Here is a 14,244-nt window from a genome sequence, read left to right as displayed (position 1 = left end):
CAATAATTTGTAAAGACAAAGCCAGCCCTTTTCGTTGTAATTTCCACCCACAAACGTTGACAAAGTAAGATAATTATTTACTTCTCCCTTATATAATAAATAATTTAAAATACAACACTAAAATTTATCTATATAATTCCCACGCACTCATACATATTCATACTTTAATATAATTTTTATAATTTGTATAAAAATATATTTTTATAATTGGACTTGGGTGTAATTACTTATTTAATTATTCTAATTATCACCCTCCGCTAGAATTTGAAAATATAATTGGGGTGTTTCAATTACATCTAGTTTAGTGGAACCCACCAATTACAATAGTTATCCAAACATGTCATTATTGTTTAATTGCAAGTAATTACACTCAAATCAAATTATTAAGTGACTTTCCAAACAGTACTTTAATGTTTATATATTTTATCAACTTAATTATAATTCTAAAAATGGTTAATATATAGTTTGCCTCTAAATTTATCTCAAAGTACCTAGTTAGTACCTAAATTTTATTTTTTCAACCTACTTGATATGTGAACTTGTATCCTATCACACAAGTTGCTATTGCATTAACATCGTTAGTTTAGGTTTACGTGACATGATAGTCAATTCGATGGTGACATGTGGTAGCCTCTCAGCATGCCACGTGGTAAACATAAATAAAAAATCTTTAAAATATATAAATTAATAAAAAAAAAGTATTAACTTTTCCCATAAAAAATGAACTTGAACAAATTATTGTCCAGATACATCTGAGTCTAAACACCCATTTGTTTAGATTCATTCCATACCATGTGTATTTTAGTAAATTTATATATTTTAGTTTTAATAAAATCTTATTACTATTATTATTATTATTTTCAAATTAAAAATATATAAAATTTTACATTTTTAAAATATATAAATTAATAAAAGAAGTATAAAAAATTTCACATCAATAATGAATTTGGGTACATTGTCTAGATTCAAATACAGTTAGACACGCTGTCAAAATTCAAATGTACTTGGACAACTATGTGTCTAGATTCATTCTAAACATACTTTTTAGTAATTTTATATATTTAAATATTTTTATACATTTATAAAAGTTTAGTTGATTTATTTTAGGGTAATTTTAGTTCTTTTATATATTTATAATTTTTAAATTTTTAATAAATTTATATATTACCCTAGCTTTTTTACTCTAATGCACGAGTCTACCCTTTCAACTTAATTGTTACAAGTCCATTAAAACATAATGACTTATAAGTAAATGTCTCAATGTGTTTTTGAGATTTAATTCTTTTAAAATATCACAAATTTTCTTATGCGATTTAAGTTTGGCGCAACAATTAATTGTCCTTCTCTTTTTTTTTTCTTTGCCCTTTTCCAAGCAATTGTGGAGGAAACAAAGGTTTAGGGGTTTCTTAATATTCACTATCACTGCTAAATCACGCCTACTCTTTATGCGATGGACTTTTTTTTAGTGAATTTTAAGAGGAGAGCAAAGCATTAACAACAATGCGATTAGTGCGATTTGAACTCAGGCCACACCTAAGGCAATAAATACCCTAACTATCATACCAATACACGGATTTCAAACACTAACACTTAATTTACGTGATAGACTTTGAGAAGTTAGACCTCGTAGTTTGTTAATCCAATTCAACTAACGGCCATGGTTTAGATACTTCTTGGATCTATCAATCAACCAAGGACTTGATTAAATAAGAATAATAGTGGACAAACTTTCATTAAGATGAGTTGTTTATTATCTATTGTTTAGGTAATTTTTTTGGTGAAACCAAATTTTGTGCGATTAATTGTATGTAGATGTTGGTTTTTTGGTTTTAGAGTTAGTGCTAAGTAGCATGTTATGAAAACTATATATTTATTTAATAAATTTTTAAAAATGTATTTTTATCAAAATATGAATTTTAAATATTTTTTAAAATTTTAGAATTAAAAATAAATTGATAGAATATGCAAAATTAAAATTTATTGAATTTTTTAGATTTGAGACTAAATTGATAGAATCTATAAATATTATATAGCCAAATTTATTATTATGTTAATAAAAAATCATGTCAACATTCTATTAATGTCTTAATAGAAAAAGACTAAAATATTAAATATCGATAATATTAGTAGACAAAAATTAAAATTGATTCACAAATATAAAATGGATTAATAAAATTTACCCATAATTGTATACTCACCTTTCTCGAACCGAGTCCATCTTGTAAAATAATATTGATGAATAGAATATATAGGTTGCCATATATTTAACCTGCTCTGGTCGATCTTGGAAAATATATTTTTTAAATTTAAGTAAGGTTGGCTCCATTTGAATTATTATTTTAAGAATAAAATTTGTAACGCCCAAAATTCAACCTTTGCTTTTTAGATTCTATTAATAATTAGTTTTTGTTTCAATAGTTTAGGGTTTTAATTATGTGCTGGATCTAAGGATCAAGTCCCATTTTAGAAAATTTTGTTATTTGTTTGTCTAAACTTTTATCATTGAGCTTTTTGACTTAAGTTTAATTTTATATGATTTTGTGTTAAAAATGAGCTTGTTAGTTCAATAGTTAAGCTTTTGTATACCTTTCAGTCTTGTGTTTGAGTCTTTGTGTAATCAATGAGGAAATATAATTTTTGTGTTATTTCGTAAAATTTAAATTTAAATTTTTCCCTAGGGTCGTAAATTTCATTCAAATCAAATATAGGCCTTCTGTAGGGTCCGTATGATCTGAATTAGGCTATATAACTTGATATCTGATGATTTGATGATGAAAAGTCTGTTATATGTATGTATATCCAATGTGATATCTGCTAAGTGAGTATGATCTATAATATCTAAATATGATATGAATTTGTATTACTGTGTGTGCATCTCTGTATCTACATTGGGTTAGGATTCGGGTAAAGAAGGAAGTGTAGGCAGTTTAATAATCTGTCAATTCTAGTAGCTAAGCCACGTATATATATTTTATTCTGGCTATTTATCGCATTTTGAACTAGCAGCTAGTCTGCAATTACTTTGAAACATGACATACAGTCACTACGCAGTGTGTAAGGATGAACAGGTACTTGATACCTTATTTGGTATATAGGGATGGATGGAGATGGTGTGTAGCGGATGGGGGTAGGAATCTGCATTTGTATTTGACAAGCTCTACATTTACATCTGATATGACCTGCACTTGTGTCTGAAATATCCTAAATCTGATTTTGCATCTAACTATGAGAACCATCTAAATAAGAGAACTATATGAATAATGAAAACCCGAAAACATATCTAATTTACTTCTGCTTAAATGAACACTCAAGTTATACACTAAGTTTGTAAACTCATTTAATTTGTTTGTTTGAATTTCTGGTAACCACAGACTTAGACGGATCGGTGTGTCAGGAGCTCAATCATTCTGTTTAGACTTTCTACTATCTTATTTTGGATTTATACTTTTGCAAACTTGTTGGATTTGTCGTTTTAAAAATGAGATTTTCTATGGTTTACTTATAACTGTTTAAATGATTTGGCTTGTTTGAATTCTAATTACAAAAGGTAGGAATTTTCAAAGTAGTTTATTATAACTCTCCAGATTTGACAATAACATCTAGGCCGGGTTTGGGTGTTACAAAATTAATACTTTACTTAAATTTAATTAAATACTAATAAAAAAGTTTTACTATCAAGAAAAAGGTGAGAGAAGGAGAAAAGAAAGATTTTTTTAATAAGTAGGTATATAAAATTATTAGTACAAAGGGTAAACTATACCGAATATCACTAAATTATTAATAAGTTTACATTTTAGTTAGTTCAATAATTATTTTTAAGTTATTAGATTGTTAAGCTTTTTTATAAGTTCAAATGGTATAGTGAAATGGTATCTATTGATGAATAGAAGAATATACCTTAAATCCAAATCAATCGGATAGTTAGTGTCAAAAATTGAAGAAGAAAGTTTAGATTTTGGTTAGCAAATTTGTACTAACGGTGCAAACAAAAAAGGTTACACAACAATGATTTTAACAACCTAAAAATTTAAATGAAAACTTTCGAGTAGTTCAATGATCATTTTGTAATCTCTTGAAATTGAGTAATCAAAGCACGAACTTAATAATAGTTTAGTAACTTTAGTGGAGTTTAACCTAGTATAAATTATTATTCATTATTTTTTAAAAAGTAGTTTATAAGGTTAACACATTAGAATTGCTTTGAAACAAGTGGAGGTTTTAACTCCATGTCTAAGAACTTCTTGGAAGCTTAAGTTCATCAAGAGTTGCATTAAAGAGTTTATATTGAAATTTTTGAGAAAAAATGGGTAGGGGTTGTTCGATGGTCTTCCTTAACAATATTCCCATAAATACAATGACATGAGCTTGGTAGAATTTTCAAATTATATGGTGAAGTTGTAGTACTTTGAGTGATAATAAAAGACCCAATGGTATTTCGAAATGTATATGAGGAAATCCGTTCTTATTAATCATTGGGGATAATAAAAGTTGATGGATACAAAAATATATATAAAATTATAAAAGTAAGATGATATACCTAGAAATATCTTAAGAATATTTTATTTCATCTTTATTATGCAAGATAATTAAGAAATATTATTTCTAGTATACAATGCCTTTATTTCGAATTAGAACAATGTAACTGTGTTGACATGTTTTAACAAATCGGAACGAATCCGGACAACACTAAATAAAAAAATTTTCTCAAAAGTTTTATAAGAAAAGACACATTTAAGTCTCCAATTTATAGCTCACGAATAAGTGTTCAAGCAGGAGCGAAGGTAGGAAAATTTTTTATAGAGTCAAATTAAATTATAAATTCTACAATAATAAAAATGTAATTAAATTTTACTTTTACTAATTTAAAATTTTAAAAAATTTTAAAAAAATAAATAAATGTTTTTTTTTTTTAAGCAATCAGAACTCTTCCGAGACCTCTAGATTTGCCCCGTGCTTAAGCAACCCTTTTCCAACTATTAAAAAAAAGCCAAATAATTATAATGTTTCATGGTGAGGCATATTTTTTTAACATCAAATTTTGAACTAAAAATTTGAGATAAAAAGTGTGACTTCTATTAAAATCGATGGCACATTTTCACAACATTTCATTCTTTTTATTAATCTCCTTTTTTCTTTCCACATTTTATATATATATATATATATATTATAAACAACATAAAATTATAATAATATGTTTTATTTGAAAATATTTTATATACTATAAAATATAAAATCTATATATATTATATACGACAGAAATGAAACATAAAATTAGAGATTTTGAACAGGTCTAATCTTTCGTGTTGGTTTGTGTAGGTTGGAACATGGAATCCTCTTTAATCTTCGTAGAGTGCATCTCACATTTTGAAAAAAAATAGAATCAACATCATGACGAGAAAGAACCGATGTCCCAATGATATGACATACCACGTTCTAACGAGAAGAATTTGTAGTCTCGATGATGCAATGCATGGCGTCCCAATGAGCTAAACGCGACATCACTGTATTAAATATGCACCCAATTAAGCTCTTACCGTTAATTAAAAATCAATTAAGCCCCTCCATTAAATATTTTTGTTATTGATCAAATTTACCGTTGAAATAAATTGGCGCACCAAACAAATGGTGACACGTGGTGACTTCTAATTTAATATAATATTTTTTTTCAAAAAATGATAAAAAAATATAAAAAATTATGAAAATTGATATAAACTTATAAAAATGATAAAAAAAATCATAAAAATTTGAACTAGATCGAACCAGTTGGTTGGACTGATTATATTGAAATTGACAAAGGTATTGGTTCGATGAAAGCTATTAGACTAGTTGGCCTGGGAATTTGATAATTAAATCGATTTTTTATAATTGTTTTTTGAATTTTTTTATTTAATTAGACAAATCAGTCAAATTAACAAACTAGTAGTTTGATAGGTTTGACTATTGGTTCTGATTTTGAAAACCTTGGTTAAAATATGTGTGCCAATAGTTTGATAAATAAATTTTGGTTTGATAAAAATATTTAAAAAAAAACAAAAAAGTTGATTCAATGACCGGGTTCCAGATCAGCCAGTCTAATAGTTTTTCTCGGACTGTTTCCTTTACCAATTTAAGGATAACCGGTTCAATTCAAGTTTTTATGATTTTTTTATTTATAATTTTTATAACTCTATATTAATTTTAATATATCTTTTTTTTATAATTTTTTAAAAAAAAATTATTTGGTAAGAAATCTGGTTTAACTTTTAACAATTTTGTAGCTACTCAATTCTCCCCTTGTTTTAATTTTCTGTTTTATATATCTGTAAATTGAATCCTATATTTATTGCGGCCAAGTAACTGGATAGTAAGGAGGGAAGCTTCTTCCTTTCAGCACTTTGCATGCTGTGATCGTAAGAAATCTGGGTTCAAGTTGTACTATTTCTGAGAATTGGAGTCAAGAAATTTGAACTATGCTTGACGTAAGTACAATCCTCTTTCAGTAGTTCAAGCATCTTTATTTTGAATCAGAAGTGAATATTTGAGTTGTATATGTCGCAGCATTTCTCCTTTATGGTGTTGGGTTTGCGAAAGAAGCAAATCAAGTCAAAGGACTCGAAGGAGATATTTTCCGATGGTGTATGGTTCCATGGAATAATGGCAAGAATAGGGAATTAATTGCACATTTGTTTTCATCCCTTGGACCGCCATGTTTCTCTCTCCATGACGAAATCTGCCAACCTGAGTTTTGTGAAAATGAATATAAATCATCGAAAGCCCTCCAAGTTAGCCTTTAATTGAGGACGTACCATCTTCTTCCAACTCGAATTTTGAAATATTAAGGTGAAACCGGGCAGCTTCTCATATTTGATATTTTGATGATGTTTTACTCCTTATTTATTTTCATAGAATGCTCTGCTCCACAACCGAAGAGATGCAAGCATAACTACAACTCTTTCTCGGTTATTACAACAACACAAATAGCTCTAAATATTCTCTAAAAAAAACACAAACAACAAAGCATCAATAGCACGAGACACAAATTTTTTACATGGAAAACCCCTTTAAATCAAAGGGTAAAAACCACAGGACTTGAGAGTCCACTCAAATTATACCACTTGATTAATAAGAAAGGATCATAATTATTCAAGTAAATACGCACCTATTGAATAATTTTGTTTATGGATAAATATATGACTATTCATTTGGGTAGTTGTGTCTCTATGAAGAGACATGAGACCTCCTATAAATAGGAGATGAATTTCATTTGTAGGATATACCCAAAAACATAGGAACTAAGTTTCTTTCTATTCTCTCACCATCTTTTATATTCCTAGATTATTCTGTAAAGAATTATTGTATAAAATTTTATAGAAATTATATCATTGCTATGCTTTGCTCAATGCTTAATGGATTGTTTTCGCCAGTGCAAAGCGTAGACAATCAATCATCGAGGTTCATTTGACAGTGACTCTTTTGCTCACCATAACATAGGTGGGTGAGAATAAAACCTTAAAAAAGTGGCATTGATACACACCTTGAAACTTTTATTAATTTCTCGTAAGTTTATTTTTATCTCCATGCACCAACAATATAATCTAATATGAATTATTATTCATTATTTAAAAAAAAAGTAGTTTATAAGGTTAACACATTAGAATTGCCATTAAAGACCAGAAGCCTAGAATTGCTTTGAAACAAGTGAAGCAATTTTAACTCCATGTCCAAAAACTTCTTGAAAGCTATTGCATTCAGTAGTTTATATTGAAACTTTTGAGAAAAATAGATAGGGGTTGTTCAATGGTCTTCGTTAACAAGATTCCCATAAGAATATAATGACATGAACTTGGTAGAATTTTCAAATTATATGGCGAAGTTGTGGTATTTTGAGTGATAATAAAAGAGCAAATTTTTTTTATAAAGTTATAAAGATAAGACATTTAGAAACTATTTATTTCTCCTCTATCATGCAAGACAATCAAGAAATAATAGTTCGGTATACAATATCTTTGTCTTAGCTTAGAACAACGTAATTATTATTAAATATTTCTAAAATTCATTTAAGTCTTCAATCTAAGGGTCTATTTATAGCACATGAATAATTACTTAAATGACCCTTTATGACGTAATACAGTTATTCACAAAGTAACGAAGCCAAATAATTATAATGTTTCATGATAAGAAACAACTTTTTAATGTTAAATTTGAAATAAAAGGTGCGACTTCTATTAAAATCAATGGCACATACTACAACATTCCTTTCTTTATATTAATTTATTTTTCCTTTCCACATTATATCTACATATTATATGTCTATACTATTGTTGTATGAATGTATATATGTATTATAAATAACATAAAATTATAATAATATATTTTATTTGAAAATACTTTATATAATATATACTACAAAATCTATATATATTATATACTACAGAAACCAAGCACAAAATTAGAGATTTTGAACTGGTCTAGTGTAGGTTAAAACATGGAATCCTTCTTTAACTTTCGTGGAGTGTGTTTCAGATTATATTTCGTAAGAAACAAAATTGATATCATGATAAAGAAATAAAGAATATATAAATTATATATTTTAGATTTTAATAAAACATTAGGTTGTTTTTATTATTTTGAAACTAAAATATATAAAATTTTAAATTTTTAAATATATAAATTAATAAAAGAGTAAAAAATATTTGACATCAAGAATGAATTTGAACACGTTGTCCAAATTCAAATGCATCTAGACACGTTGTCTAAATTAAAAAGCATTTGGATAACGTGTATATTTTATATATTTTCAAAACGTTAATAACTTTAAAATTGATATTTTATTAAATAAAATAAAATATATAAATTTACTGAAAAATACATCTAGAACAAATATGGACAAATTGATGCTATTTTTCCAGGTTTTTTCTTGACTTGAAACAAATAAAACTTTTTATTAATTTATATATTTTTAAATATATTTTGTTTTTTTATTTTTATTTGTCACATAGCATGGTAAGAGACTACCACGTGTCACCATCAGATTAACTAATAAGGCCACATCAGCACAAACTAACCATGTTAGTGCATAAATACCGATCTATACGACGGAATACTTTGGATACCAACTAGGTCTAAAAAAGTTTAGATACCAACTAGGTAACTTGAGACAAGTTCAAGAGCCAAATTACATAATTAACCCTTCTAAAAGTTCTATAAATTTACTTTATGTATTTTGTAAATTAAGTATTATTCTAGAAAATAGAAAATTAAAAAACTTTCATAGGATAGGAAAAAGTAATTAAAAATTATGTTTCTATAAAAATAGAAAAAATATATTTAGAATAAAAATATTATAATTTTAAAAAAATCTTTATTAGAACAGTGCCGAAAATACCCCTAGGAGAAAGAAAGGTAAGATAAAATCTTTTTGCTTTTTGTTTTTCAAACTACTGGTGTTGTAAGCCAAAAATCTTGTAGTTTTTCATTATGAGAAATTTCCTGATTTAAGAAAGGTTGAAATGCACTATTTGTGGGTGGTAATTTCCTGAATAATTTGAGGCATGTCTGACAATGTTTGTAAGGGTATTTCATTGTATAGTGTATCCTCTGTGATTCAATAATTTTTTTAATTATAAAATAGGAAATAAAAATTTAAAATTATAACACAAAATACTTTGTAAATTCAAAAGGAAGAGAGAACAAACAAGTTGAGAATTCTTGGGGTGTGTAAAAGAAAAAATGAGTCTTGGTATATATAGAAATTATTGCTTCTTCTCCACCAATAACGCCTATCCCTTTAACTCGTTCTAAAAAATAGGATTTCGCGAAATAAGTTTTTGATATTCAACAATTCCTGTTAAGAAATAATTATAGAAATCAAAACATTTATCTATTCAGCCATAAGGTAGATCGGCCGCCACTCCTCCGATACGAAAATAATTATGCATCATTGTCATATAGGTGGCAGTTTCAAATAAATCATATACTAATTCTCTTTCTTTGAAAATATAGAAAAAAAGGGGGTTTGTGCACCAATAACTACCATAAAAGGCCCAAGCCATAATAGATGAGAAGTTATACGACTCAACTCCAACATAATTACTCTGATATAGTTGGCCCTTTTAGGGACTTAAATATTCCCCAATTGTTCTGGTCCATTTACGGTTATTGCTTCTGTGAACGTAATGGCTAAATAATCCCAATGCGTTACATAAGGCAAATATTGTATAATTGTTTGGTTTTCTACAATTTTTTCCATTCCTCTGTGTAATAACCTAATATTGATTCACAGTCAACAACATCTTCACCATCTAGAGTAACGATGAGACGAAGAACACCATGCATTGATGGGTGGTGAGCCCCATATTGACTATTATAAGGTCTTTTTTCTGTAGCTGATAGATTCATAAGTTTTTGCTCGATTCATTCTTACATGAATTGTTGAAAAGGAAAACAAGTACATCAAAATAAAAATCTAATAAATCGACTAATTCAAAATTTGCTAATTAACGATTTCTTTATTCTCGAATATCCAACTCACCAATTAATTCTTTAGAACATATTTTATTTGTCTTTGATAAATAAGATAGCAGTTATTGACGTTTTTGTAGAATTTTACGTAGACCTCTCTGTGATAAGTAGTCTTTTTTGTGCAATTCCAAATGTGAAGTAAGTCTTCATATCTTATTGGTGAAACTAACTAATTGAAATTCAATAGATCCCCTGTTTTCTTCTCTTTTTTCTTGAAAAATAACTGAGATGAAGGAATTTTGTGCCATAAAACCAAAAAATTTCCCCCCTTTTTTGAATGCTAATTTTACTAATAAGTAATAATAATACCGGTCATTTTTATACACGGTGATTTTAAGTTCATTATGAACTTTATTTATTTTTTCAAAAAAATAAATCAATCTGGGTTTTGATTTGATTCGTATAGGGATAGAAAAGAGTGAGAGATTTCTACAAAACAGAAAATTTGAGAGTTCAAATAGGATTTTGTTGATTCATTTGTCTATCTAATTGATATGTATGTCATTAAATTAGTATCGTGTATCAGAATAAAATGTAAGACAATCCTTGTGACCATCTATTTGTTTTCATAAGCCCGACATGATACATACATAATATAGGAAAAATGTACCATTAACGAATTTTCAGAAGCGGATCCATACAGATCCTTATCATATTGAAACGGCTGCTATTAAACCAATATTGATTCATCCAAGCTAAATCTACTAATCGATAATTAGGCCAAAGAAAGAACTTAATTTAATTAGTTTCCTGTTTTTTTTTTCTTTGAGGGTTTTTGACGTAAAATATTTGCATTTGTTCTTCCTCACTTTTATTATTTCGTTGTTTATACAAGTCGACCCCAACAGTAGCAATACTTTATTTTTTATGGGATTTTCATTTCATTATTCCATAATAAAACACAAATTCATTACTTAAGCTTGGTTGGAATTTGGAACTTATTTCAATTTTTCATACAATCATCTTTAAAAGTGATGTTTATTATGTGTAAAGTTTGAATCTTTTAACATTTGCAACTTTTCTTTTATCTCCGTTAAAACTTCTTTTCTAAAGAAAATACAAAACCTTGTTAAGGTTTTAGTGTTTTGCTTGCTTTGTTAAATTTTGAGTTTGTTTTGACATATATATTATTTATATAATTTATTAAGTAATACATTTGTAATAATTTTTTATATATTTATATTTAAAATTTCCTTAGAAATTATTAATTTTAATTTATTTACACAATAGAAAAAATATATAGTATAAAATAAATATTTTAATCTAATTTATAATCATCAATTTGTCAGTACTAGAGATCAGTTCGTCAGTTGTTTGGATTTTGGTTCATAAATAAGTATATTATTATACATAATTTAAATTTTTATTTAAGTCACTAAGTTATTAAGGTTTTTTTCTTTAAAAAATTAGGCATGACAATCAGTATAGTGGATCAGTACCCATCAACGAGTAGAATAACATACCTTAAATCTAAATTGATCTGACAGTTAGTGTCAGAGATCAACGAAAAAAATTGTTTGGATTTTGGTTCTCAAATTTTTAACGTTCAAAGTTGTTTCATAAAAAAAATTAAACTATACAAGAGAAGGAGAAAAAAAGTTTTCAATTGGTGCAGGGGGTGTGAACAGAGATTATCATACAACGACAATTTTAACAATCTAATAACATAAACAAAAACTTTCTGATAGTTTAATGATCATTTTATAACTTTTTGTAAACTTAATAATAATTTAATAATTTACCTGAATGATTACAATCTCACACTCACCTACTCATCAACGTAAATAAATATAAATTATGATTCGTAATTTTCTATTGAAAAAATGGCTTCAAATGTTAAGGCATCGACTGCTCTATTTTTCTCTCTTAACCTTTTCTTTTTTGCTTTAGTTAGCTCTTATAACATCGATAATAATTCAAACGGTTCTTTTTATCCGACAAAATCTCAGAACCCTGTTGTTTCCTGGATACAAGTTTCCTAACAATGGTAGCACTCATAGCTACTATGGTACCTGTAATCCATTGAACCTTGGTGTATGTCTTAATCTGTTGGGTGGTTTGGTGAATCTCAACCTCGGCAACGTACCAACCTAACCATGCTGTAGTTTGATCCATGGGTTAGCTGATCTTGAAGCTACGGTTTGTCTTTGCACTGCCATTAGAGCTAATGTGTTAGACATTAAACGCAACCTTCCTATTTCATTGAGGCTAACTGAGCAGTTGACATTATAACAGACAAAAATAGTCTTACTTTTATTTATTATTTTACCATTTTATCCTTAAAAATTAAGTTAATTTCATTCCCAAAATGCAAAAAACCCTGCTCTTCAATTGACAGTAACAAAACTCCACCGTAACAGTAGAGCAGACTCTCAAAGAAGCTATATTTTTCTACTCATCCTATCAATCTTGTTCTCAACTTTGATCTGGTAAGTGAAAACCCTTCTTTTTCTACTCTATATATGTGTTTGAATTGTATGAAAGTAGTTTCGCTTTTTCCTTTAAACACAAATCCATATGTTCTTTCTCCATTATTTTTTACCTCTACTTGCCGTTGAAGAGATTGAACATAATTGATGATTTCATTCAAAGATACCACTTTGTCGTGATTTTGTTACATCCGGTACTAAATCTTGCGAGATACTTCATTCTTTCACCGATTTTCTCCTTCTAACCTATATAAATCAACATAATTAAAACATTATTATCTAATGAAAGAGACCGATAAAATAAAAAACAAATCAAGAATAATACCATCCATATTCATGTCTCCAAGAATGTTGTATTCATGTCTCAAACCCTCAAAAACTAAAACTATCAAAAACAAAACAAAGCACAACTAAACAAACGAAACAAAGAAAAGCTTGTAGTAATATGAACAAGTTTAGCGGGTTTGCTATATGACTTCATGCCTAACACAAGTTACACATAACTATAAATATCACGAAACACAATTAGACCCACCTTAAGCAAAGAAAAGCTTAAACTAACTACACGCTTTAGTTTCCTATTGTAGAAGAAGAAACTGAATGACCATCTGAAAATATAACTCCACAACAGTTACTGAACAATTATGGTCCACTGATTACTCACTAAAGTATTAATATAATACACACTTACATTGATCATTTCTCCAGAAAGGGATCTGCATCAGAGTGAGGATTATAACTATAAATTTCGCACTCTGAGAGTTTCACAACCTGCATAATCGGGTATTTAAAATTACCAGCTGCTGAGACTTGCATTTAGTCATTTCGAACATACACTCACCTAATCTAGAGCCTTATAAATTGTTTTGAGGAGTGAACTGCCCCCATATGCCTCGATCCATTCCTGTCAATGATGTAAAGCGGGAAACTTAAATGCCAGGCACAGTGACTTATTTAAGGATAAAACATACCACAATTGAATGAAAACTAGTTATCGCTCTTCTCACATACTACAAACCACCATCAATAGCATCATCTTCCTCCAAATCCATCTCTTTCACCCCGAATGACATGAACACAACACACCATTGGCCCAAAGTTTCATGAGTCTGATTAACTCCTAAAAAAACTAATGAACATGCAAATTTTAGACTAAAATCACTTAAGTTATATTCATAACCAGAAAACTTGCACTAAACAATAATATAAGAACACTTGATTATTGAATCACTTACAAATGTAGATGTCATGCCAGCACAAGCTCCAGCAGCAAGTCTTTTGAGAACAGATAGCTCGCCATCTTTTCCCGTAAAAA

The 14,244-nt window shown here is 28.0% G+C and overlaps 1 protein-coding gene and 1 pseudogene across 1 annotated transcript in view; both read right to left on the bottom strand.

The window, feature by feature from the left end:
* The window catches only part of LOC128031959 (putative disease resistance RPP13-like protein 1), a 62,962-nt gene that overhangs the window by 5,622 nt on the left and 43,096 nt on the right, over positions 1-14,244 (bottom strand). The gene's annotated exons all lie outside the window — the stretch shown is intronic.
* LOC128033997 (NAD(P)H-quinone oxidoreductase subunit H, chloroplastic-like) lies at positions 9,628-10,377 on the bottom strand (annotated as a pseudogene).

The sequence above is a fragment of the Gossypium raimondii genome, chromosome 10 (assembly GCF_025698545.1).
Source record: "Gossypium raimondii isolate GPD5lz chromosome 10, ASM2569854v1, whole genome shotgun sequence".
Lineage (NCBI taxonomy): Eukaryota > Viridiplantae > Streptophyta > Magnoliopsida > Malvales > Malvaceae > Gossypium > Gossypium raimondii.
This window is presented reverse-complemented; position numbering and strand designations above follow the sequence as displayed.